Genomic DNA, 22,872 nt, shown 5'->3' with positions numbered 1-22,872 from the left:
AAATAAAGTGATTCAATATAAGACTTAATGGGGGGATTGGGGGGGGGGGGAGCTTAGTGGCTGCCTTTTACCAAATTTGAGGTAACCTCTGTGTTTCAGCAAATATGCCATTTTCCCATTGATTTCAGGGGGAAATGCATTAGTAAACTACCTTCTTCTTATGCCTATTTTCCCATCTTTCTTTTGTGAATTGTTGCCTTGTTGTCTATTAATCCCTTAGTCCTTATCAGTACAGTGGGGCCTTGACTTACGAGTTTAATTCGTTCTGTGACAGAGCTCGTAACTCAAATTACTCGTATGTCAAATCAAAAAGTGAACGAGTGAGACACGTGATGCTGGGCTGATGTTGTGGCGTTCACTGTGACGTTCGCTGCACCAACTACCGGTGGGGTATCTGAAGCTGACTCGTAACCCGAATTTTAGCTCGCAACTCAAAGCAAAAAATTGGCCGAGAGATGGCTCGTATCTCGAAAAACTCATTGGTCGGGACACTCGTAAGTCAAGGCCCCACTGTATGCTAGAAAACAAAAGCTGAGCTAAAACACATTAGCTTGCTATAAGGGGCAAGATGAGATGTGTTGAATTTTCTAACTAAAAACTACAATCATTCCATTAGCCCAGGGGTCCTTAAACTCTTTAAACAGGGGGCCAGTTCACTGTCCCTCAGACCGTTGGAGGGCCGGACTATAGTTTAAAAAAAAACTATGAACAAATTCCTATGCACACTGCACATATCTTATTTTGAAGTAAAAAAACAAAACGGGAATACAATATTTGTATTTGCATGTGGCCTGCGGGCTGTAGTTTGAGGACCCCTGGATTAGCCCTTTGTTATATAATAAAAGGCTAATATGCAAATTGTCCCCTCAGGAGTTCAACTGGGAGACCAGGAGTTCAATTGCTTCCTATGACGTGTGCTGACCACCAAGGGTCGGTGCAGAACATGGCGGATGACCAGCTGGGGCAGTGGAGTGCTGAGGGAGCAAGGGAAGGAGGAGGTGGGGAGGCAGGGAACCTGATCTGCCCTGATCACCGGCCAGGCCTAGGGACCCTATCCGTGCATGAATTTCATGCACTGGGCCTCTAGTATGGAAATAAACCTAGTCACTTTAAACTACCATTTACTGGTTTATTGTTTATCACTAATATTTTCATTTTATCAGAAAAATTTTGTCTTTTCTAAAGATGTGACCCTAAAAGAGCTAATGCAGCCCTAGCCAGTTTGACTCAGTGGATAGAGCCTCAGCTTGAGGACTGAGTTTGGGTTTGATTCCGGTCAAGGGCACATGCCCGGGTTGCAGGCTCCATCCCCAGTAAGGGGCGTGCAGGAGGCAGCCGATCAATGATTGTCTCTCATCATTGATGTTTCTATCTCTCTGTCCCTCTCCCTTCCTCTCTGAAATCAATAAAACAAAATAAAAGAGCTAATGTTTTCTAAGCTAGGGTTTTATAGGATCTGGAAAGGAAAAGCTTTTAAGAGAAATTTCTAATTTTATCATGTTATGAAACAATGTAATAAAGGAAATTTGCAAAAAAAAAGGTTACCCATAATTCCACACACCTGTTTTCATGTTTTTAATAACTTTAAAATTAAAATACTAATAAATATATAATTTTCTAAGTATATGTCCCCCCAACCACTTCCACCAAAAAAAAATCTTGGGAGAAGGAGGGGAAGAAAAAGACAACTTTCAAGTATATATTGTTCTCATTCAGAGAATCATTTCCTCTCTGGCAACCTTCCTTGCCTAGCAGCATCAGTATTCCCTTTCAAGACAACAGAACAGTAGAGCTCTTTCAGGTATCCAGATATGTTGTCAGTCAAGCATTCACAAGTATCTGTTTGAGGGCCTACTTGGTGCTAAGCATATGGTAGCTACTGAGGAGACACAATTTAGAGAGATACTCTATTCTGAACAGTTGACAGTCATTTAAAAATGGAGATATGTATTAATAGGTCATTATCATATAACTAGAGGCCTGGTGCATGAAATGTGTGCACTGGTGAGGGGTGTCCCTCAGCCCAGCTGCACCCTCTCCAATCTGGGACCCCTAGAGGGATGGTTTAGGCCGGATCCCATAGGGCCGGCAGTTGAACATCCCTCTCACAATCTAGGACTGCTGGCTCCCAACCGCTCGCCTGCCTGCCTGCCTGCCTGATTGCCCCTAACCGCTTCTGCCTGCCAGCCTGATCACCCCCTAACCACTCCCCTGCCAGCCTGATTGATGCCTAACTGCTCCCCTGCCGGCCCGATTGCCCCCAACTGCCCTCCCCTGCAGGCCTAGTCCCCCCCAACTGCCCTCCCCTGCAGGCCTGGACCCCCCAACTGTCCTCCCCTGCCAGCCCGATCGCCCCCAACTGCCCTCCCCTGCAGGCCTAGTCCCCCCCAACTGCCCTCCCCTGCAGGCCTGGACCCCCCAACTGTCCTCCCCTGCAGGCCCGGTCGCCCCCAACTGCCCTCCCCTGCTGGCCTGGTTGCCCCCAACTGTCCTCCCTCCCCTGCAGGTCTGGTCGCCCCAACTGCATTCCCTCCCCTGTAGGCCCAGTCTCCCCCAACTGCCCTCCCCTGCCAGCCCGGTCACCCCCAACTGCCCTCCTCTGCTGGCCTGGTCACCTCTAACTGCCCTCCCCTGCTGGCCATCTTGTGCCCACATGGGGGTGGCCATCTTGTGCGAGGGCATGATGGGCAATTTGCATATTACTGCTTTATTATATAGAATTTTTAAATATGTTTTTATTGATTTTAGAGAGGAAGGGACAGGGAGAGAGAGAAAGAGAAACACTGATGTGAGAGAGAATCATTGATTGGTTGCCTCCTGTACACCCCACACTGGGGATCGAGCCTACAACCCAGGCATGTGCCCTGACCATGAATTGAACTGGTGACCCTTTGGTGCATGGGACAACCCTCAACCAACTGAGCCACACCAACTGGGGCAATTATCATAATTTGATAAGTTCTAGGGCAGATCTATGAACAGAGTGCTATGAGACTTGACCTTTCTCCAGAAGAATTTTTTAAATATCCTTTTAGAGCCCAGCCAGCATGGCTCAGTAGTTGAGTACCAACCTATGAACTAGGAGGTCACAGTTCAATTCCCCATCAGGTGAGGATTAACAATAAAATAAATAAAATGAAAAACAAGAGCTTCAACAGACTATTTCAGAGGGAAGGGGGTCAGGGGTGGGAGGAGATTAACCAATGAACTTATATGCACAGACAATAGTGCAGGGAAGGCCTGAGGAGGGGATGGGAACAGGGTGAAAGGGTTCAGTGGCGCGGGGGGAAGGTGACATCTAATACTTTCAACAATAAAGATAAATTTTTTTAAAAAACAAGACATGTCGCCCTGACCAGTGTGGTTCAGTGGATAGAGCGTCGGCCCTCAGACTGAAGGGTCCCAGGTTCGATTCTGGTCAAGGGCATGTACCTTGGTTGTGGACTCGACCCCCAATGGGGGGCAGCTCATCAATGTTTCTCTCTCATCAGTGTTTCTGACTCTCTATCCCTCTCCCTTCCTCTCTGTAAAATAGCAATACAAATATCTTTAAAAAAACATAAGATATGTCAAATATCCCCTACAAAAAAATAATACCAACAGGCTGAGATGATTTTTATGCCATATTCTATTAAACTTTCATCATATAGACAGACATGAGCAGAGCAAGGACGATGGGCCAGATACAGGTCACCAGGGTGGAAAGCCCCAGTTGTCTAGCAAAGGACAATTGTAGGGTGGGACCTCACCCCCAGGGTGACCTTTCTTCCCCTGGCACAGTGGTCGGCAAACTGCGGCTCGCGAGCCACATGCGGCTCTTTGGCCCCTTGAGTGTGGCTCTTCCACAAAATACCAACTTCTGTGCATGGGCCACAAAGTTTCAATCACACTGCACATGCACGCCCGCACGTGGTATCTTGTGGAAGAGTCACACTCAAGGGGCCAAAGAGCCGCATGTGGCTTGCGAGCCACAGTTTGCCGACCACTGCCCTAGCAGATCACTGGTCCTGTTCCCCTAGCAGAGAAATGGTCATGGGAGGAGGGGAGGTTGTTTTTGTTGTTTTTGTCATGCGATTTGGACCCCTGATCTTTCATATCACTGGTCATGTGGTTTAGACCCCCTGACCTTTTCTTCCCTAAAGATAAGATCTAGCTGAGCCTCAGTTGTATTTCAGACCCAGAAAAGCAGCAAAAGCAGTTCAGTGACGCATGGTTGCCTCAGGACCAGCTGCATTGACTAATGACCTCTGCCCTGGCACCGACCAATAGTGGAGACCATGACCATAAAAGAGCATGCCTGGAAAGCTGATGAATATTCTATGGAGACCCGTCCCTGAGACCTCCCTTAAGATTTCCACCTGCAAGAGAGAAATAAATATGCTCAAGATAAAGCATCCAGAGAGTGCTCTGCCCCTGGAAGCATACCCAAGCCATTCCCTTCTCCCTTCTTTCCTCTAAGGGACACCAAAAGACTTACCACCAGGGTAGCAATGGGCAGTGGCAGCTTGTCCCAGGCTAATCCCCTGAACCTGTCTCTAAGTGATACCATTATAATAACCTGGTCATTATTTAACAGGAAAGGAGTAAAGGGAAGACTAGATAATATACGCATGCCATTTATACAGCTTTGCTAATTTAACACTCTCCAAGAATGTTCCCTGCTGATCGATGGGGGACGGGACTGGACAAAGGCAGTTTGGACACATGCCCAGTAAGGTCTGAGTTACATTTATTTGGAAAATTGGAGAGGTAGAAGAGGTATAAGTGAGTGAGAAGGTGCTTACCTGTTGGTCATATCTGTGAACAAATTAATGGCCAGAATAGGCGTGGCTACTGCAAGGGTGAGAAACCTGAATTTTTTTATTTTTAAATATATTTTTATTGATTTTTAGAGAGAGAGGAAAGGAGAGGGACAGAGAGATAGAAACATCGATGAGAGAGGAACATCATCAATCGGCTGCCTCCTGCACGCCCCCCAGTAGGGATCATATGGCAATCCAGGCATGTGCCCTGATGGGGAATAGAACCAGCAACCCTTGGTTCCTGGGTGGAGGCTCAACCACTGAGCCACACCAGCTGGGCCTGAATTTCTTGTTTGTTAATCTTCACCTGAGGATATTTTTTTCCCATTGATTTTTATTTTATTTATTTGTCTATTTATTTAAAATATATTTGATTGATTTTTTTTTTACAGAGAGGAAGGGAGAGGGATAGAGAGTTAAAAACATCGATGAGAGAGAAACATCAATTAGCTGCCTCCTGTACACCCCCCACCAGGGATGTGCCTGCAACCAAGGTACATGCCCTTGACCGGAATCGAACCTGGGACTCTTCAGTCCGCAGGCCAACGCTCTATCCACCGAGCCAAACCAGTCAGTGTTTGTTTGTTTTTTAATAAAATTTTGCCTGGCTGGCATGGCTCACTGGTTGAGCACTGACCTATGAACCAGGAGGTCATGTTCGATTCCCAACCATGACACATGCCAGGGTTGAAGGCTCAATCTCCAGTGTGGGAGATACAGGAGGCAGCCAATCAATGACTCTCTCTCATTATTGATTTTTCTATCTCTCTATCCCTCTCCCTTCCTCTCTGAAATAATAAAAATGTTCATAAGTCGATGCTCAACCACTGAGCCACGTTGGTCTGACATTTTACATTGATTTTTAGAGAGCGTGGAAAGGAGGTGGAGAGACAGAGAGAGAGAAACATCAATGTGAGAAACACATCCATTGGTTGCCTCCCACATGCACCGAGGCCAGGGATCGAGCCTGCAACCGGGGTACATGCCCTTGACCAGAATTGAACCTGAGACCCTTCAGTCCTCGGGCCGATGCTCTAACCACTGAACAACTGGAGAGGGTGAGAAACCTGAATATGTAAACTCCTAAACAAAGGAGCATGTTCTCTTGGCTCTTGGCTTGCTAGCTTGCTGTTTGTGCCTGACTTTACTTGCAGGGAGTGCATTCGCCCATGTAGCCCACAGTCATGTGGACTCCACACAGTGAACTAATGGACTTTAATTAACCTGATGCTGGACTGGACCCTGGGTGAACATGAAACAGAAGCTCTGGACACTGGCTTTGCTTTTGGCTTTGCTGTACCTCTTTCAGGACTGGCTTAAGAGGCGTGCAACTTTACAACCCAAGAAATGTAACTACACACCATTCTCCCATGTGAGTCTTAGAAAATTCTTTCTCTGAAGCTATCGCCAGACCCACCCCACACCCACTAGAGTCGGGGAAATCGGACCCCCTGATTTCTCCGGTAACACAAGGCCCCCTTTTCTCTGACTTCCCAGTGAGCTAAAACAGCCTAGCCTAAGCCCTTGTTACTTCTTCTATGCACCTTCCTTATTTCACTGTCCTAAGTATATTTTTGCTGCAGCCAAAATATTCTTACTTACTTTGCTACACTTTGTCTCTTGATTGAAATCTTTCCTTCAAGAAGCCAAGAACCAAGGTCTCCTCATCTCACCGGTAACACTTCTACAAATTACTTCTTCTACCTCTGTGATTTTCCAAATAAATGTTCCCTTATAGGTGGAGTCTTGGCTCTGAATTCTTTCCTAGTCAGAACTCAAATGCTGAGTTTGCTGAACCCAAGTCCTGTCTGACCCCATTGGTCTAACACCTGGTGCTGTTCCCACCACCCAGAACACAACCTTCTCAACAGAAACTGAAAACACATTGAATAAAATTCAACATCTGTCTTTCTTAAAAAATTAGAAACTAGGAATAGAAGGAACTGCCTTATGATAAGGATTATCTAATAGAAATATAAGCAAGCAACCCTCTTACTAAATGGTGAAACACTAAGGTTTCTTTTTTTTTAAATAAGAGAAAATTTATTTAGAAAGTCACAGAGGTATAAGTGAGCAGTAGAAGAAATGGGCTCAGAAAACAAGTTATAGCGGCAGAAGAAGGGGCCCTTGGAGCTTTAGGAGAGTGAAGACTAAAGATAACATACTTGGGAAGGTGGGAGGGAGGGAAAAGGTGCCAGCATGCTCCAATGGCAAAATATTAGAAATAGCCTAAATAACCAAAAACATATAGGGAAATTTAAAAAGCTATGAATGTGCATATAATGGACCACTGTGAAGCCATCAAAGTATATCACAATTTTCTGTTAAAAAAAAGCAACAATAAAAAACTGTAAGGCATCCCAAACATAACAATCTATAAAGCAGTGAACCTTTTATTTTTAATTTATTGATTTTAGAGAGTGAGAGAAAAGGGGCCTTGAGAGAGAGAGAGACAGACAGACAGACAAAGAGACAGACATCCATTTGTCCTACTTATTTATGCATTCACTGGTTAATTCTTGCATGTGCCCTGACCAGGGACTGAATCCACAACTTTGGTACATCAGGATGATGCTCTAACCAACTGAGCTACCCAGCCAGGGCAAATCTTTTATTCTTTTGTTTGCATGTTTTTCATTACTTTTCTAGAAAAAAAAAAAATGAAATGAAAAAGATATATATGAATTTCAAATTAAATCCAAAATAGTTCTATTTGCTTTATTAAATCACTATCAATATTACTGAAATTATACTATAATTACTACTGCCACTAAAAACTTCCTAAAAATGAGGGGAAATAAGTCTTCCAATGGGCAGCCCCCTAAATTTCTAACCCCAGACAAAAAAGTTGGAAGGGAATACCAAATCTAGGCAGCCATTTCTAACTGTAAATGATTCTCATTTTTTAAAATTACATATTTTTAAAAATATTTTTTTATTGATTTCAGAAAGAAAGGGAGAGGGAGAGATAGACCGAAACATCAATGATGAGCGAGAATCATCGATCAGCTGCTTCCTGCACGCCCCAACTGGGGACCAAGCCCACAACCCGGGCATATGCCCTTGACCGCAATCGAACCCAGGACCCCCTTCAGTTCGAAGGCCGATGCTCTATCCACTGAGCCAAACCAGCTAGGGAAAATTGGTTTTCATTTTAAAGGAAACAACTGACTTAATCAATTATTTTTACTAAAGAAAGAATTTTTTTTTCCCATAAAGACCACAGATCCACAGATTAACTAGCCAAATAAAAAACTGTCGCCCTAGCCAGTTTTGCTCAGTGATTAGAGCATGGGGCCAAGGACTGAAGGGTCTCGGGTTCAATTCCCGGTCAAGGGCACATACCTCGGTTGCAGGTTCCCCAGCCCCAGTAGGGGTGCATGCAGGAGGCAACCACTGATGTCTCTCTCTCTCTCTTTCCTCCCTCCCTTCCACTCTCTCTAAAAATCAATGGAAAAAATATCCTCAGGGGAGGATTCAAAACAAAACAAAACTGAACATTTCAGTGATTTATCATTTGCATTCCTAGTCTACCTCTAGCTGGGGCCAGTTCCTGGATCATTCTTACAGCAGCTAAAAATAAACACAGGAAGACAGTGGTAGTTAAGTTCAGGATTGCTTCACTTCATTTTTTATAAATAATTTACAGTATACCTAAGTCTAATTGATTCCTATTCACATTTCTTCATTGTCTCCATTTATCTGCTCTATTTCCATGGACCAAACTTTTTTAAAAATTAGTTTTACTTTCTTTTTGTTTGTTTGTTTTGTTTTTGTTAATCCTCACTTGAGGATATTTTCTCCATTGCTTTTTAGAGTGGAAAGGAGAAAGGAAGGGGGAAAGAGAGAGAGAAACATTGATATGAGAGAGACACATAGATTTAGTTGCCTCCCTCGCACCCCAACCCGGCTGGGGAACGAACCTGCAATCCAGGTACGTGCCCTTGACCAGGAATTGAATCCAAGACCCCTTAGTGCATGAGGCGATGCTGTAATCACTGAACTTCATTGGCCAGGGCTACTTTTATTTGGTTTTGATTTCTAAAGCTTTCCTTCAAAAAGTCAAATAAACTATAGGGTATTTTAATATCTCTAAAATTTTTCCTGATTCCCTGTGCAGGGCTTAGCTATAAGAAACTTTATGTTCCACACTTCCTAATAAATAAAACATGACATACAATTCCTAAGTCCATATATTTATATGCGTAAGACAACTCTGCCATTCCCTCATGTCAATGTTAAGAAATGTTCAAACCTAAAGAGAATTGTTGTGAGTTTATTTGAACCAAACTGTCGACAAATACTGGGAAGCAGAATCTCAACGAATTGAGATAATGTTCCAGAAAATGGCTGTTTTGCACCTTATTTTATACATGTTAATCAAAAAAGCAGATGCAAGTGGGTTACATGAAATCCATTGGTGAGAGATTAGGGAAGTGGGAGAAAGCAAAGTGGGGAAACCTTCAGGATTGGATGAAAAGTAAAATGAATGGTACATCATTTATATAAGTGGGTACAGGACAGTTAACAGTCAACAGTTAACTCAATAACAATGAGGAAATTTGTGGTCTCCACAGAGCAGTGCCTGTGTTTTGAGGGGTCCAGGAAAAGGAAAATTACGTTGACATTCCAAAGATATGTTATTGTAAATGCAAAAAGACAATAAACAGGCTTAGTCAAGGCAAAAATTTACCTTTGTCAGGGAAGATGCTGGCCTAGGACATGACTGCCTGCCATAAACTGCTTTTAGTTAAAAAGTTTTAATTTCAGACTATCCTTTGTGGTTATTTAAGGTGTCTGAGTTTGCAAGGCCTCCATGCAGGCCTTCTCTGAGCTTGTCAGCTTAGCATGTGGCCTCTTTTCATCCACACTTATTAAGTCTTCACTACCAATACACTAAATAACAAGTCCGTTCAGCGAGGACACAGTAAACGTAATTTGCTTATGAAAGATAAATCATTATTAGGATTACTACCCCTTCCTGTCACGTGAGGTTACAGAGAGAAGACGACCATTTATGAACCAAGAAGTCCTGACTAGATACTAAATCTACCAGAGCCTTGATTTTGAACTTGCCAGCCTCCAGACTCTGAGAAATAAATTTTTGTTGTTTATAAGCCACCTAGTATTTCATTATAGCAGGACTAAGACATCTTCCCTCACCATTCATTCTAAAGTAGCTACCTAGGCCTGGCCCGTGTTGCTCAGATGATTTAGCGTCTTCCAGTGAACACAAATGTCGCTGATTCAATTCCAATCAACCCAAGTTGCAGATCTCATTCCCAGTTCCAGGCTGGCAACAGCCAATCAGTGTTTCTTTCTCACAACAATGTTTCTCTCTCCCTCTCCCTCCTCTCTCTCTAAAATCCATTAAACAATTTTTTAAAAATTAGCCCTGGCCGGTGTGCTCAGTGGTTAGAGTGTCGGCCTACACTCCACAGGATCTCAGGTTCAATTCCTGGTCACAGGCACATACTGGGTTGCAGGTTCCTTCCACAACCAATCGGGGCACATGGGAGGCAACCAATCGATGTATCACTGCCACCAAAGGCAAAAATAAAGGCCAGATAACCATGAAGAAAGGCCTAACACCATCCTCCTGATGAGACCAAATGGGAATGGTTCTGAAATTCCAGACTCTTCCATCCATTACATCTGTGTGGACAAAAGGGACCACATGCTAACCTGACTAGCTCAGGGGAAGGCCTGAGTGACAGCCTTGAAAACTCTGAGACCTAAAATAACCACAAAGAATGGTCTGAAATTAAACCATTTTTTTTAACATATATTAAAATGGTTTAATGATTTAAGAAAATATAAAAAAAATATTAATACTGTCAAACTTTCATACCAGAAAATATTACAGATTTTTTTCAATTAGACTTTTTCAAAGATGAAATATGAAAAAATTTAAATAAGTTTTATATAAAGAACTTCTGTAACCTCAATTAATATACAGTGGGATGTCTATTCTATATAGATATATTTATTTTTTTTTTTTTTTTTTTTTTTTTTTTTTTTTCTAATATATTTTATTAATTTTTTACAGAGAGGAAGGGAGAGAGATAGAGAGTTTGAAACATCGATGAGAGAGAAACATCGATCAGCTGCCTCCTGCACACTCCCCACTGGGGATGTGCCCGCAAACCAGGTACATGCCCTTGACCGGAATCGAACCCGGGACCCTTCAGTCCGCAGGCCGACGCTCTATCCACTGAGCCAAACCGGTTTCGGCTAGATATATTTATTATTATTTCTCAATTTAAGCACCATTCAATTCTTCTGGATCCATTCTGGCTGGAAAATCCCTAAATCCACAGGATGTTATCTATTTAATGGCACATTAACTGAATATGAGGTGGGTTTTTTAAAAAAGAAAATACTTTAATTCCTATCTATATCTTAATTGGTTTGTCTTGAGCCAGCTCATAAAAGTTACTGCAATTTCAAGTGCCAGTGTCTCTGTACAGCCCCTTGACCACACCCAACCTCTGAGACTGTATTGAAGCCTCTGGCCATGTGTGGAAGGACCTGAGGGCAACAGGTGTGTCTTTGTCCTGCAGACAGTAGCCAGCTGGCTCATCTCCATGCACCATCAGGAATTGCCTCGACTTCAGTTTTATGATCCTGCTTTTGTAAATCGGACAAAAGCTGCACTCCCTGGGTACTGCTGGGGTGGTGAGGGGCTGCCCACACAGAAAACCCAGGTAATTGCTTCTGATCACACATATTCTATATGTTGCCCATTTTGTATAAGCTTAAATAAAAATAGTGTTGAACAAACCTCCAGCCGCTATATTTGTTATCTTAAAAACTTCAATGCATTTTAGGCAGGAGATGTTTTAACTGAAAACCTGTATGAAAAATAGCTATAAAATACAGTGATTGGTGTGGTCATCACTTAACGTGTTAAGAAGGGAGAGGTTTCAGAAGAATGGTCAGTTTTGCAGTCATCCTTCCAGCCTGATGCCTTCCCAGCACACACAGTGGGACTACAAACTTGAGAGCTATTTCTCAGAGTGTGGCCTGTGGCCCAACTGCACCAGAATCACCAGAAGTGCTTATTAAGCTCGAAGATCCAGCATTTCCCTGAGGAGGGTCAGAGACCTCCGTCTTCAGCTGGCCCTCCAGGGGTCTGATGCCTCCAAAGTTCGAGAAGCCAGGCCTTAAAGGTTTGGAGCTGCCAACCACCCCCATCCCCAAGGATCCTTGCCTGGGACAGGGGTGCACTGGTCCTCTGGGGGGTTGGTGCCAGCTAGTCAGCCCTAGGATGGGGACACTGGCCCCAACAGCTTTGGGCAGGCAGGCCTGGGTCAGTACTGGGGCAAGTAGGCTGGCCTGCGCTCAGCCTTCCCCGGGAAGGCCTTGAAGCCCTTGGGCGCTGCCTTGTGTGCTGCTGGGGGTGGGGGCTGTGGTGGGGTATGCACGTAGGAGAAGGAGGCCGTGCTGCAATCACTGCTTGCAGCCCATACCGGAGACTGCAGCATCTGCATGGTGTCGTTCCACTGGCTGCCAGGGCTGGTGACTGCATAGAGTGGTGCGCCTGGGCTAGGCAGTGTGCTGGGCAGTGGAGAAGGGTGTTGCCAGGGTGCTTTGGGTGGCCACGTTTTGGTTTTGTTATCCTGATTCACATCCTCCACTGTGGTTGAAATTAAACCATTTTTAAGTAAAAAAGTTTATGGTGGGTAGTCATGTCCTAGGCCAGTATCTTCCCTGACAAAGGTCAATATTTACGGTAACTGAGCCTGTCTATTATCTTTTTGCATCTACAATAACATATCATTGGAATATCAAAGTAATTTTACTTTTTCTAGACCCCTCAAAGCAGAGTCACTGTTCTGCAGAGACGACAAGTCTCCTCATTGTTATGTTAACAACCCAGCACCCACCTAAGTAAAAGAAGCTTGTGTCCATCATTTTACTTTTTAAAAAAATATATATTTTATTGATTTTTTTTACAGAGAGGAAGGGAGAGGTATAGAGCCAGAAACATCGAAGAGAAAGAAACATCAATTCAGCTGCCTCCTGCAAACTGCCTACCAGGGATGTGCCCGCAACCAAGGTACATGCCACTGACTGGAATCGAACCTGGGACCCCTCAGTCCACAGGCCGACGCTCTACCCACTGAGCCAAACCAGTCAGGGCCATCATTTTACTTTTTTTTTTTTTAATTAAATCTTTACTGTTCAGATTATTACAGTTCTTCCTCTTTTTTCCCCCATAGCTCCCCTCCACCTGGTTCCCACCCCACCCTCTGCCCTTACCCCCCCGCACTGTCCTCATCCATAGGTGTACGATTTTTGTCCAGTTTCTTCCCGCACCCCCCCGAGAATAGTCAGTCCTTTCCCCCTGAGATTAGTCAGTCCACTCCCTTTCTATGACCCTGATTCTAATATATTCACCAGTTTATTCTGTTCATCAGATTATTTATTCACTTGACTTTTAGATTCACTTGTTGATAGATGTGTATTTGTTGTTCATAATTTGTATCTTTACAATTTTCTTCTTTTTCCTCTTCTTAAAGGATACCTTTCAGCATTTCATTAATACTGGTTTGGTGGTGATGAACTCCTTTAGCTTTTTCTTTTCTCCTTAGCTCTTTATCTGACCTTCAATTCTGAATAAAGTAATCTTGGTTGTAGGTTCTTGGTATTCACACTTTGAATATTCTTGCCACTCCCTTCTGGCCTGCATAGTTGAGAAATCAGCTGACAGTCATATGGGTACTCCTTGTAGGTAACACTGCTTTTCTCTTGCTGCTTTTAATATTCTTTGTCTTTTGCCCTTGGCATTTTAATTATGATGTGTCTTGGTGTGGTCCTCTTTGGATTCCTCTTGTTTGGGGTTCTCTGCGCTTCCTGGACTTGTAAGTCTATTTCTTTCACCAGGTAGGGGAAGTTTTCTGTCATTATTTCTTCAAATAGGCTTTCAGTATCTTGCTCTCTCATATCCTTCTGGCACCCCCATAATTCAGATGTTGGTACGCTTGAAGTTGTCCCAGAGGCTCCTTACACTATCTTCATATTTTTGGATTCTTTTTTCTTTTTGTTTTTCCGGTTGGGTGTTTTTTGCTTCTTCGTATTTCAAATCTTTGACTTGATTCTTGCGATCCTCTAGTTTGCTGTTGGGAGTCTGTATAATATTCTTTATTTCAGTCAGTGTATGCTTAATTTCTAGTTGGTCCTTTTTCATATCCTCGAGGGTCTCACTAGATTTCTTGAGGGTCTCACTAAATTTATCGGTGGTTTCTAGAAAATTCTTGAAAAACCTTATCAGTGTGGTTTTGAACTCTATATCCAGTAGTTTGTTTTCCTCCATTTCTGTCATTTGTGACCTGTTTCTTTGTCTCTGCATTTTTTATGCTTCCCTGTGTTGATAGAGTGGCTTTCTGTGTTAGGTGTTCTATAGGGCCCAGTGGCTCAGCCTCCCCAATTACCTGAGGTGAACACTCTTGGTGCACCCCTTTGTGGGCTTTGTGCACAGTCTTGTTGTAGTTAAGCCTTGATTGTTGTAGGTATCACTGGGAGGAATTGACCTCCAGGCCAATTGGCTGTGAGAATCAGCTGTGTCTGCAGTGGGAAAACTTCTGTGCTGGAGACACCCTTCTGGGGCAAGACTTGCTTCAGTGGGGCGTTGGTGCTCACTGAGTCTGCCCCCTGAGTCTGTCCCTTATGGATCTGAGGAGTTGTAATCTGGATGGTCCCACTCTGACTACTGGGTACACTGGCTCTTGGATCTCTAAGGAGGTGCTAATTTAGCCTCTGCCTGAGGTTACCCAGCAGGAGGTATGGAGAGATCTGCAGATTCCTCTTCTTTGTTTGGGGTTTGGAGGTGCCCAGATGAGGCCCAGCTGTGAAGCAATGCAAGCTGCTGTGGGGCCTTGGGCCTTCTTTTGGATGTTCTGGGTCTCTCTGACCCAGCTGCAGCTTGTTAAGTAATTTTAGATTGCAAAGGGCCAGGCCTTTCATATGCAAAAGCCTCTGTGCACAGCTTGGGTGGGGCGGGGTCTCAGGGGATCAACAGGGTGGAGCAAGCAGCTATGGCTGCTCCTCAGTCCTACCCTAAGAGGCCCGGTTCTCAGTGTCCCGGTAATCGCTGCAAGCACCTCTGAGAGAAAGCCGCCCTCAAGTTCAGACCGATGCCAGACAGTCCAGTTTCTCCTCGTGTGAGTCTGGGTCCCCAGAAACTCGCCCGGAACTGGAGTTCAGAGCAGTCGGGAGCTTGAGACTCCCTCTCGATTGAAAACGACAACCACGTCCTCAGTTGCCAGCCCTTTCCACGTGCGCCTCCGTACCTCTGCACTTTACTTCCACACCTCCTCTGAGTCTCAGTGTGCTTTTCTCTTTCCTTCTAGTTGTAGAATTTCCACTCAGCCAGCCTTCCTGTGGTTCTGGATGATGTCCATTTTGCCTTTTAGTTGTATTTTTGAAGTGGTTGTGTGAGGCAGCAATTTCCGGTGTTTACCTATGCCGCCATCTTGGTTTCTGTCCATCATTTTACTTTTTATTCAAACCCAGAAGTTTCCCACTTTGCTTTTTCCCACTTCCCTAATCTCTCACCAGTGGATTTCATGTAACCCACCTACGTCTCCTCTTTTGGTTGTAATGCATAAAACAAGGTGCAAAACGCCATTCTCCTGGGCATCATCTCAATCCATTGTTGAGATTCTGCTTCTGGGCATTTGTCAACAGTCTGGCTCAAATAAACTTACAAAAACTCTTCACAGGTTTTTTATGTTTCCTGTGTTAACATCAAGCATTGTGCAAAAACCAAAATGAAAAAAAAAAAGCTGTTATTAAAGGATTAACATTACAATGGGAACTGAACAGCAGGAAATCCAAAGTAGGGCTGACCAAATGAAGCTTCCCTTATGAGTCCAACATAGCTCAACACTAAAGGGCCAGCGTTAACTGAGCTATTAAACATGAAAAGCTCCTCAGAGTTAATCACTTCCTACCTGCAGAAGTGAAGGCTAGGGTTTATCAGCACTCCACAAGCTAAATGTGAAAGCCCCAGACGAGAAATAGCCAGTCTCCAATACCTGACCAACAAAAAATGTTCTATTCCTTTTAAAATGCTATTTCTGTTTCCCCTGACTCCTGGTTTCCTTCCATATGTAAGAGAGCATTGGTCACATATTACAGTAAAGAAGGCAATTCAATCCATTCACTTGTTAGAGCAAGACTTTGCCCCTCCCAGTTCACATAGGCCAAAGAGTGTGGTCCAGCAAGAAATAATAATAGTAGCAACCATTTGCAAAGCATTTAACATGTACCAAAGAAGGAACTGTACATACATCATACTCATCAGCCTTGGCAAGCAAAGTATTGTTAACCACATAAATCAAAGCACACAGAGCCCAATACACAGGTTGCCCAAGGTCACTCAACTAATAAATGGTAGACCTGCAGTTTCAAGGTTTGAACCCAAGTCTTTCCACTCCACTAAGTGATCTTGAGAAACATAAGACACATATTATTCATCTTTTTTTTTATTAAATCTTTATTGTTCAGATTATTACATTTGTTCCTCTTTTTTCCCCCCATAACTCCCCTCCTCCCAGTTCCTGCCACCCTCCGCCCTCTCTCCCCACCCACTGTCCTCATCCATAGGTGCACGATTTTTGTCCAGTCTCTTCCCGCATCCCCCACACCCCTTTCCCCCCCAAGAATAGTCAGTCCATTCCCTTTCTATGTCCCTGATTCTATTATGATCACCAGTTCATTCTGTTCATCAGATTATTTATTCACTTGATTCTTAGATTCACTTGTTGATAGATGCATGTTTGTTGTTCATAATTTGTATCATTTTTTTTATTTTTATTATTATTTTTTATTAAATCTTTATTGTTCAGATTATTACATTAGTTACTCTTTTTTCCCACCATAACTCCCCTCCACCCAGTTCCAACCACACCCTCTGCCCTCACTCCCCACCCACTGTCCTCATCCATAGGTGCACGATTGTTGTCTAATCTCTTCACTCACTCCCACACCCCTTTCTTCCCCCCCCCCCCAATAATAGTCAGTCCATTCCCTTTCTATGTCCCTGATTCTATTACAATCACCAGTTCATCAGATTATTTATTCACTTGATTTTTAGATTCACTTGTTGATAGATGTGTATTTGTTGTTCATAATTTGTATCTTTACCTTTTTCTTCTTCTTCCTCTTCTTACAGGATACCTTTCAGCATTTCATATAATACTGGTTTGGTGGTGATGAACTCCTTTAGCTTTTTCTTATCTGTGAAGCTCTTTAACTGGCCTTCACTTCTGAATGATAGCTTTGCTGGATAAAGTAGTCTTGGTTGTAGGTTCTTGGTATTCATCACTTTGAATATTTCTTGCCATTCCCTTCTGGCCTGCAAAGTTTCTGTTGAGAAATCAGCTGACAGTCGTATGGGTACTCCCTTGTAGGTAACTGATTTTCTTTCTCTTGCTGCTTTTAGGATTCTCTCTTTGTCTTTTGCTCTTGGCATTTTAATTATGATGTGTCTTGGTGTGGTCCCCTTTGGATTCCTTTTGTTTGGGGTTCTCTGCGCTTCCTGGACTTGGAAGTCTATTCCTTTCACCAGGTAGGGGAAATTTTCTGTCATTATTTCTTCAAATAGGTTTTCAATATCTTGCTCTCTCTCATCTTCTGGCACCCCTATAATTCGGGTGTTGGTACGCTTGAAGCTGTCCCAGAGGCTCCTTACACTATCTTCATATTTTCGGATTCTTTTTTCATTTTGCTTTTCCGGTTGGGTGTTTTTTGCTTCTTTGTATTTCAAATCTTTGACTTGATCCTTGCGACCCTCTGGTCTGCTGTTGGGAGTCTGTATAATATTCTTTATTTCAGTCAGTGTATGCTTAATTTCTAGTTGGTCCTTTATCACAACATCGAGGGTCTCATTAGATTTCTTGAGGATCTCACTACATTTATCGGCGGTCTTACCAGTCTTTTCGAGGGCTTCTAAACAGTTCTTTAAAGACCTTAAAAGTGTGGTTTTGAACTGTATATCCAACAGTTTGCTTTCCTCCAATTCTGTCGTTTGTGTCCTGTTTCTTTGTCTCGGCATTTTTTTATGCTTCGCTGTGTCGATAGAGTGCCTTTCTGTGCTAAGTGTCCCAATTACCTAAGGTAGACAGTCTTGGTGCACCCCCTTGTGGGCTTTGTGCACAGTCTTGTTGTGGTTAAGCCTTGATTGTTGTAGTTATCACTGTGAGGAATTGACCTCCAGGTCAATTGGCTGTGAGAATCAGCTGTGTCTGCGGTGGGAGAACTTCTGTGCTGGAGACACCCCTCTGGGGCTAAACTTGCTTCGATGGGGCTTTGGTGCTCACTGAGTCTGCCTCCTGAGTGTGTCTTTTATGGTTCCACGGAGCTTAAAGCTGGATGGTCCCACTCTGACCTCTGGGCTTCCTGGCTCCTGGATCTCTAGGGAGGTGCTAATCTAGCCTTTGCCTGAGGCTATCCAGCAAAAGCCTCCCTGCAGGGCTTGGGCGGGGCGGGTCCCACGGGATCAACAGGGCGGGGTTAGCAATTATGGCTGCTCTCAGTCTTGCCCTCAGAGGCTCTGCTTCTCAGTGTCCCAGTAGTCGCTGCAACCCCACGGAGAGAAAGCTGCCCTAGGGTTCTGAGCGATGCCAGACAGTCCCGCTTCTCCCGTATGAGTCTGGGTCCTTAGAGACTCGCCCGGAACTGGAGCTCAGAGCCTGAGACTCCCTCCCGATTGAAAACAACCGCGCCCTCAGCCTCCAGCCCGCTCCACATGCACTCCGAACCTTAGTATTTTACTTCAGCACTGCGCCTCCTCTGAGCCTCGGTATGCTTTTCTCTTTCCTCCTAGTTGTAGAACATCCACTCAGCCAGCTTTCCTGTGGTTCTGGATGATGTCCGTTCCGTCTTTTAGTTGTATTTTTGAAGTGGTTGTTCGAGGCAGCAAACTCCCATGTTTACCTATGCCGCCATCTTGGTTTCTCCATAATTTGTATCTTTACCTTTTTCTTCTTCTTCCTCTTCTTACAGGATACCTTTCAGCATTTCATATAATACTGGTTTGGTGGTGATGAACTCCTTTAGCTTTGCCTTATCTGTAAAGCTCTTTATCTGACCTTCAATTCTGAATGATAGCTTTGCTGGGTAAAGTAATCTTGTTTGTAGGTTCTTGCTATTCATCACTTTGAATATTTCTTGCCATTCCCTTCTGGCCTGCAAAGTTTCTGTTGAGAAATCAGCTGACATTTGTATGGGTACTCCCTTGTAGGTAACTGAGTTTCTTTCTCTTGCTGCTTTTAAGATTCTCTCTTTGTCTTTTGCTCTTGGCATTTTAATTATGATGTGTCTTGGTGTGGTCCTCTTTGGATTCCTTTTGTTTGGGGTTCTCTGCGCTTCCTGGACCTGTAAGTCTATTTCTTTCACCAGGTGGGGGAAGTTTTCTGTCATTATTTCTTCAAATAAGTTTTCAATATCTTCCTGTCTCTCATCTTTTGGCACCCCTATAATTCTGATGTTGGTACGCTTGAAGCTGTCCCAGAGGCTCCTTACACTATTTTCATATTTTTGGATTCTTTTTTCATTTTGCTTTTTCAGTTGGGTGTTTTTTGCTTCTTCGTATTTCAAATCTTTGACTTGATTCTTGCGCTCCTCTGGTCTGCTATTGGGTGTCTGTATAATATTCTTTATTTCAGTCAGTGTATGCTTAATTTCTAGTTGTTTCTTTATCACAACATCAAGGGTCTCATTAGATTTCTTGTAGATCTCATCAAGATTCTAGAAAAGTATTCAAAGACCTTAAAAGTGCATTTTTTAGCTATATATCCTCCATTTCTGTCATGTTTCTTTGTCTCCACATTTTTTATGCTTTCTTGGTGCACCCCCTTGTGGTCTTTGTGCGCAGTCTTGTTGTAGTTAAGCCTTGATTGTTGTCGGCAATACTGGGGGTGATTTGCCCTCCAGGCTAACTGGCTATGAGAGTCAGCTGTGTCTGCAGCGGGAGAGCTTCTGTGCTGGATCTCTAGGGCGGTGCCAATCTAGCGTTTGCCTAAGGCTATCCGGCAAATGCCTCTGTGCAGGGCTTGGGCGGGGCGGGTCCCCGGGGATCTACAGGGCGAGTGGAGCAAGCAGTTATGGCTGCTCTCAGTTCCGTCCCCAGGGTCTCTGCCTCTTAGAGTTTCAGCATCCACTGCAAACCTCGGAGAGAAAGCTGCCTTCGAGTTCCGACCGAAGCCAGACAGTCCCGCTTCTCCCGTTTGAGTCTGGGTCCCTAGAGACTCGCCCGGATCTGGAGCTCAGAGTCTGAAACTCCCTCCCGATTGAAAACAACAACCACGCCCTCCGCCACCAGCCCGCTCCACATGCACTCCGCACCTTAGTATTTCACTTCAGCACTGCGCCTCCTCTGAGTCTCGGTATGTTATTCTCTTTCCTCCTAGTTGTAGAACTTCCACTCAGCCAGCCTTCCAGTGGTTCTGGATGATGTCCGTTCTGTCTTTTAGTTGTATTTTTGAAGTGGTTGTTCGAGGCAGCAAACTCCGGCGTTAACCTATGCCGCCATCTTGGTTCCTCCTCATATCATTCATCTTAACAGATGAATGGCAAGAGGGAAAATATTTACCAGATTATGTTCTGTGCTTTTTTAAAAATACGTTTTTATTGATTTTAGAGAGAGAGAGGATGGGAAAGGGAAAGAGAAACATCAATGTGAGAGCAAAACATCAATGGGCTGCCTCCTGTATACCACCTACTGGGGATGGAGCCCCCAACCCAAGCATGTGTCCTAACCAGGAATCTAACCTGTGACCTTTTGGTGCACGGGACGACACTCAACCAACTGAGCAATACCGGCAGAAGTACTTCTGTACTTTTTTCAGTTTAAATAATGCGACTATATTATCTACTCAAAAAAAAAAAGTATTGATTTCATAGTCATATATATGTATAAATAATAGGGATATCTGAACATAATGCTTTAAAAGTAGTACATATTTTAAACCATGCCACCAAATGATGTTTGTTGATAGTCTTCATAACAGAGTCAGAGGGTACAAGTTAGAGACCTTTACAAAGGGATAAAGGGTAGTAACTGTTTTTAGGAACCCCCAGCCCTAAAGAGGGGATGCACCCAGGCATTGCAGGAATTGCATCACACTTGGTTTCCTGCTGGAGGCATTAGCCAATAGCATGTTTACTAAACTCACGCTAGTATCTCTTCTCTCAGACTTCAAAACCACTCTCCAGCCCTAGCTGGTTTTGCTCATGGATAGAGTGTAGGCCTGCAGAATGAAGGGTTCTGGGTTGGATTCCGGTCAAGGGCACATGTCCAGGTTGCAGGCTTAATCCCCAGTAGGGGGCATGCAGGAGGCAGCCGATCAATGATTCTCTTATCATTAATGTTTCTATCTCTCCCTTCTCCCTTCCTCTCTGAAAGCAATAAAAATATTTTTATAAAAAATAAAAATCGCTTTCCGCACTACCCAGGGAGGGCTCCATACAGTGTTGTTCTCGGTTCCCACGTAACTTAAAGGGAAACTTTTCATAATGTCCGGAGCCCTTGATGTCCTGCAAATGAAGGAGGAGGATGTCCTAAAATTCCTTGCAGCAGGAACCCACTTAGGTGGCACCAACCTTGACTTCCAAATGGAACAGTACATCTACAAAAGGAAAAGTGATGGCATCTACATCATCAATCTGAAGAGAACCTGAGAGAAGCTTCTGCTGGCAGCTCGTGCCATTGTTGCCATCGAAAACCCAGCTGACGTCAGTGTCATATCGTCTAGGAATACTGGCCAGCGAGCTGTGCTGAAGTTCGCTGCTGCCACTGGAGCCACTCCCATTGCCGGCCGCTTCACTCCTAGAACCTTCACCAACCAGATCCAGGCAGCCTTCCGGGAGCCAAGACTTCTGGTGGTTACTGATCCCAGGGCTGACCACCAGCCTCTCACAGAGGCGTCTTACGTTAACCTGCCCACCATCGCTCTGTGTAACACAGACTCTCCCCTGCGCTATGTGGACATCGCCATCCCCTGCAACAACAAGGGGGCTCACTCAGTGGGTCTGATGTGGTGGATGCCGGCCCGGGAAGTACCACGTATGCGTGGCACCATCTCCCATGAACACCTGTGGGAAGTCATGCCTGATCTTTACTTCTACAGAGATCCTGAAGAGATTGAAAAGGAAGAACAGGCTGCTGCTGAAAAGGCTGTGACCAAGGAGGAATTTCAGGGTGAATGGACTGCTCCTGCTCCTGAGTTCACTGCTGCTCAGCCTGAGGTTACAGACTGGTCTGAAGGCGTGCAGGTGCCCTCTGTACCCATTCAGCAGTTTCCTACTGAAGACTGGAGTGCTCAACCTGCCACTGAAGACTGGTCTGCAGCCCTCACTGCTCAGGCTACTGAATGGGTAGGAACAACCACTGAGTGGTCCTAAGCTGTTCTTCCACAAATTCTTAACAGAACGGAAATAAGGTTGATGGTAAATAAACAGTTTCTAAAAGTCGAAAAAATAAAATAAAATAAAATAAAAAAATAAAAATCATGTGCCATTCAATGTGTAAATAAATAAATAAATAAATAACCACTCTCCAGACAAAGGTTATCAAAAAGAATGAAGGCACTAGCCTCAGTGATTAGAGCATCGGCCCTTGGACTGAAGGGTTGTGGGTTCAATTCTGGTCATGGGCACTTACCTTGGTTGCAGGCTCAATCCCTGGCCCCAGTTGGGGCTGGTGCAGGAGGCAACCAATGGGTGTGTCTCTCACACATCCATGTTTCTCTCTGTGTCTCTCCCCTTCCTTTCCACTCTCTCTAAAAATCAATTGGGGCGGGGGGGGGGCGATGAATTCCCAGAGACCAGGGAGGAAATAATTTAACAAGAAAATAAGGAAGTAAACATTTCTAAATTGTCATAGGAGAAAATTCATGTCAAGAGGGTGAGAGGCAGAAAAATATAACACAGAATAGAAACAGAAGAAAAAAATACACACAGAGAAATGTGGAGGATAAACAGGAAGATCCTAACCATCAGCAAGAGCAAAGTCCTTCAGGTTCAAAGGAGACAAGGGGGAGTGGAGCAGGTAGTTGATTAC

At 44.2% G+C, this 22,872-nt stretch overlaps 1 protein-coding gene and 1 pseudogene across 2 annotated transcripts in view; one reads left to right on the top strand and one right to left on the bottom strand.

Moving 5' to 3' along the window:
* PTPN9 (protein tyrosine phosphatase non-receptor type 9) overlaps positions 1-22,872 on the bottom strand; it is a 166,798-nt gene that overhangs the window by 116,846 nt on the left and 27,080 nt on the right. The window lies entirely within an intron of this gene.
* On the top strand, positions 21,298-22,288 carry LOC139005088 (small ribosomal subunit protein uS2 pseudogene; annotated as a pseudogene).

The sequence above is a fragment of the Myotis yumanensis genome, unplaced genomic scaffold, assembly GCF_028538775.1.
Source record: "Myotis yumanensis isolate MYYU_CA2020_CCGP unplaced genomic scaffold, mMyoYum1.0.hap1 SCAF_1, whole genome shotgun sequence".
In the NCBI taxonomy this organism is placed as follows: domain Eukaryota; kingdom Metazoa; phylum Chordata; class Mammalia; order Chiroptera; family Vespertilionidae; genus Myotis; species Myotis yumanensis.
This window is presented reverse-complemented; position numbering and strand designations above follow the sequence as displayed.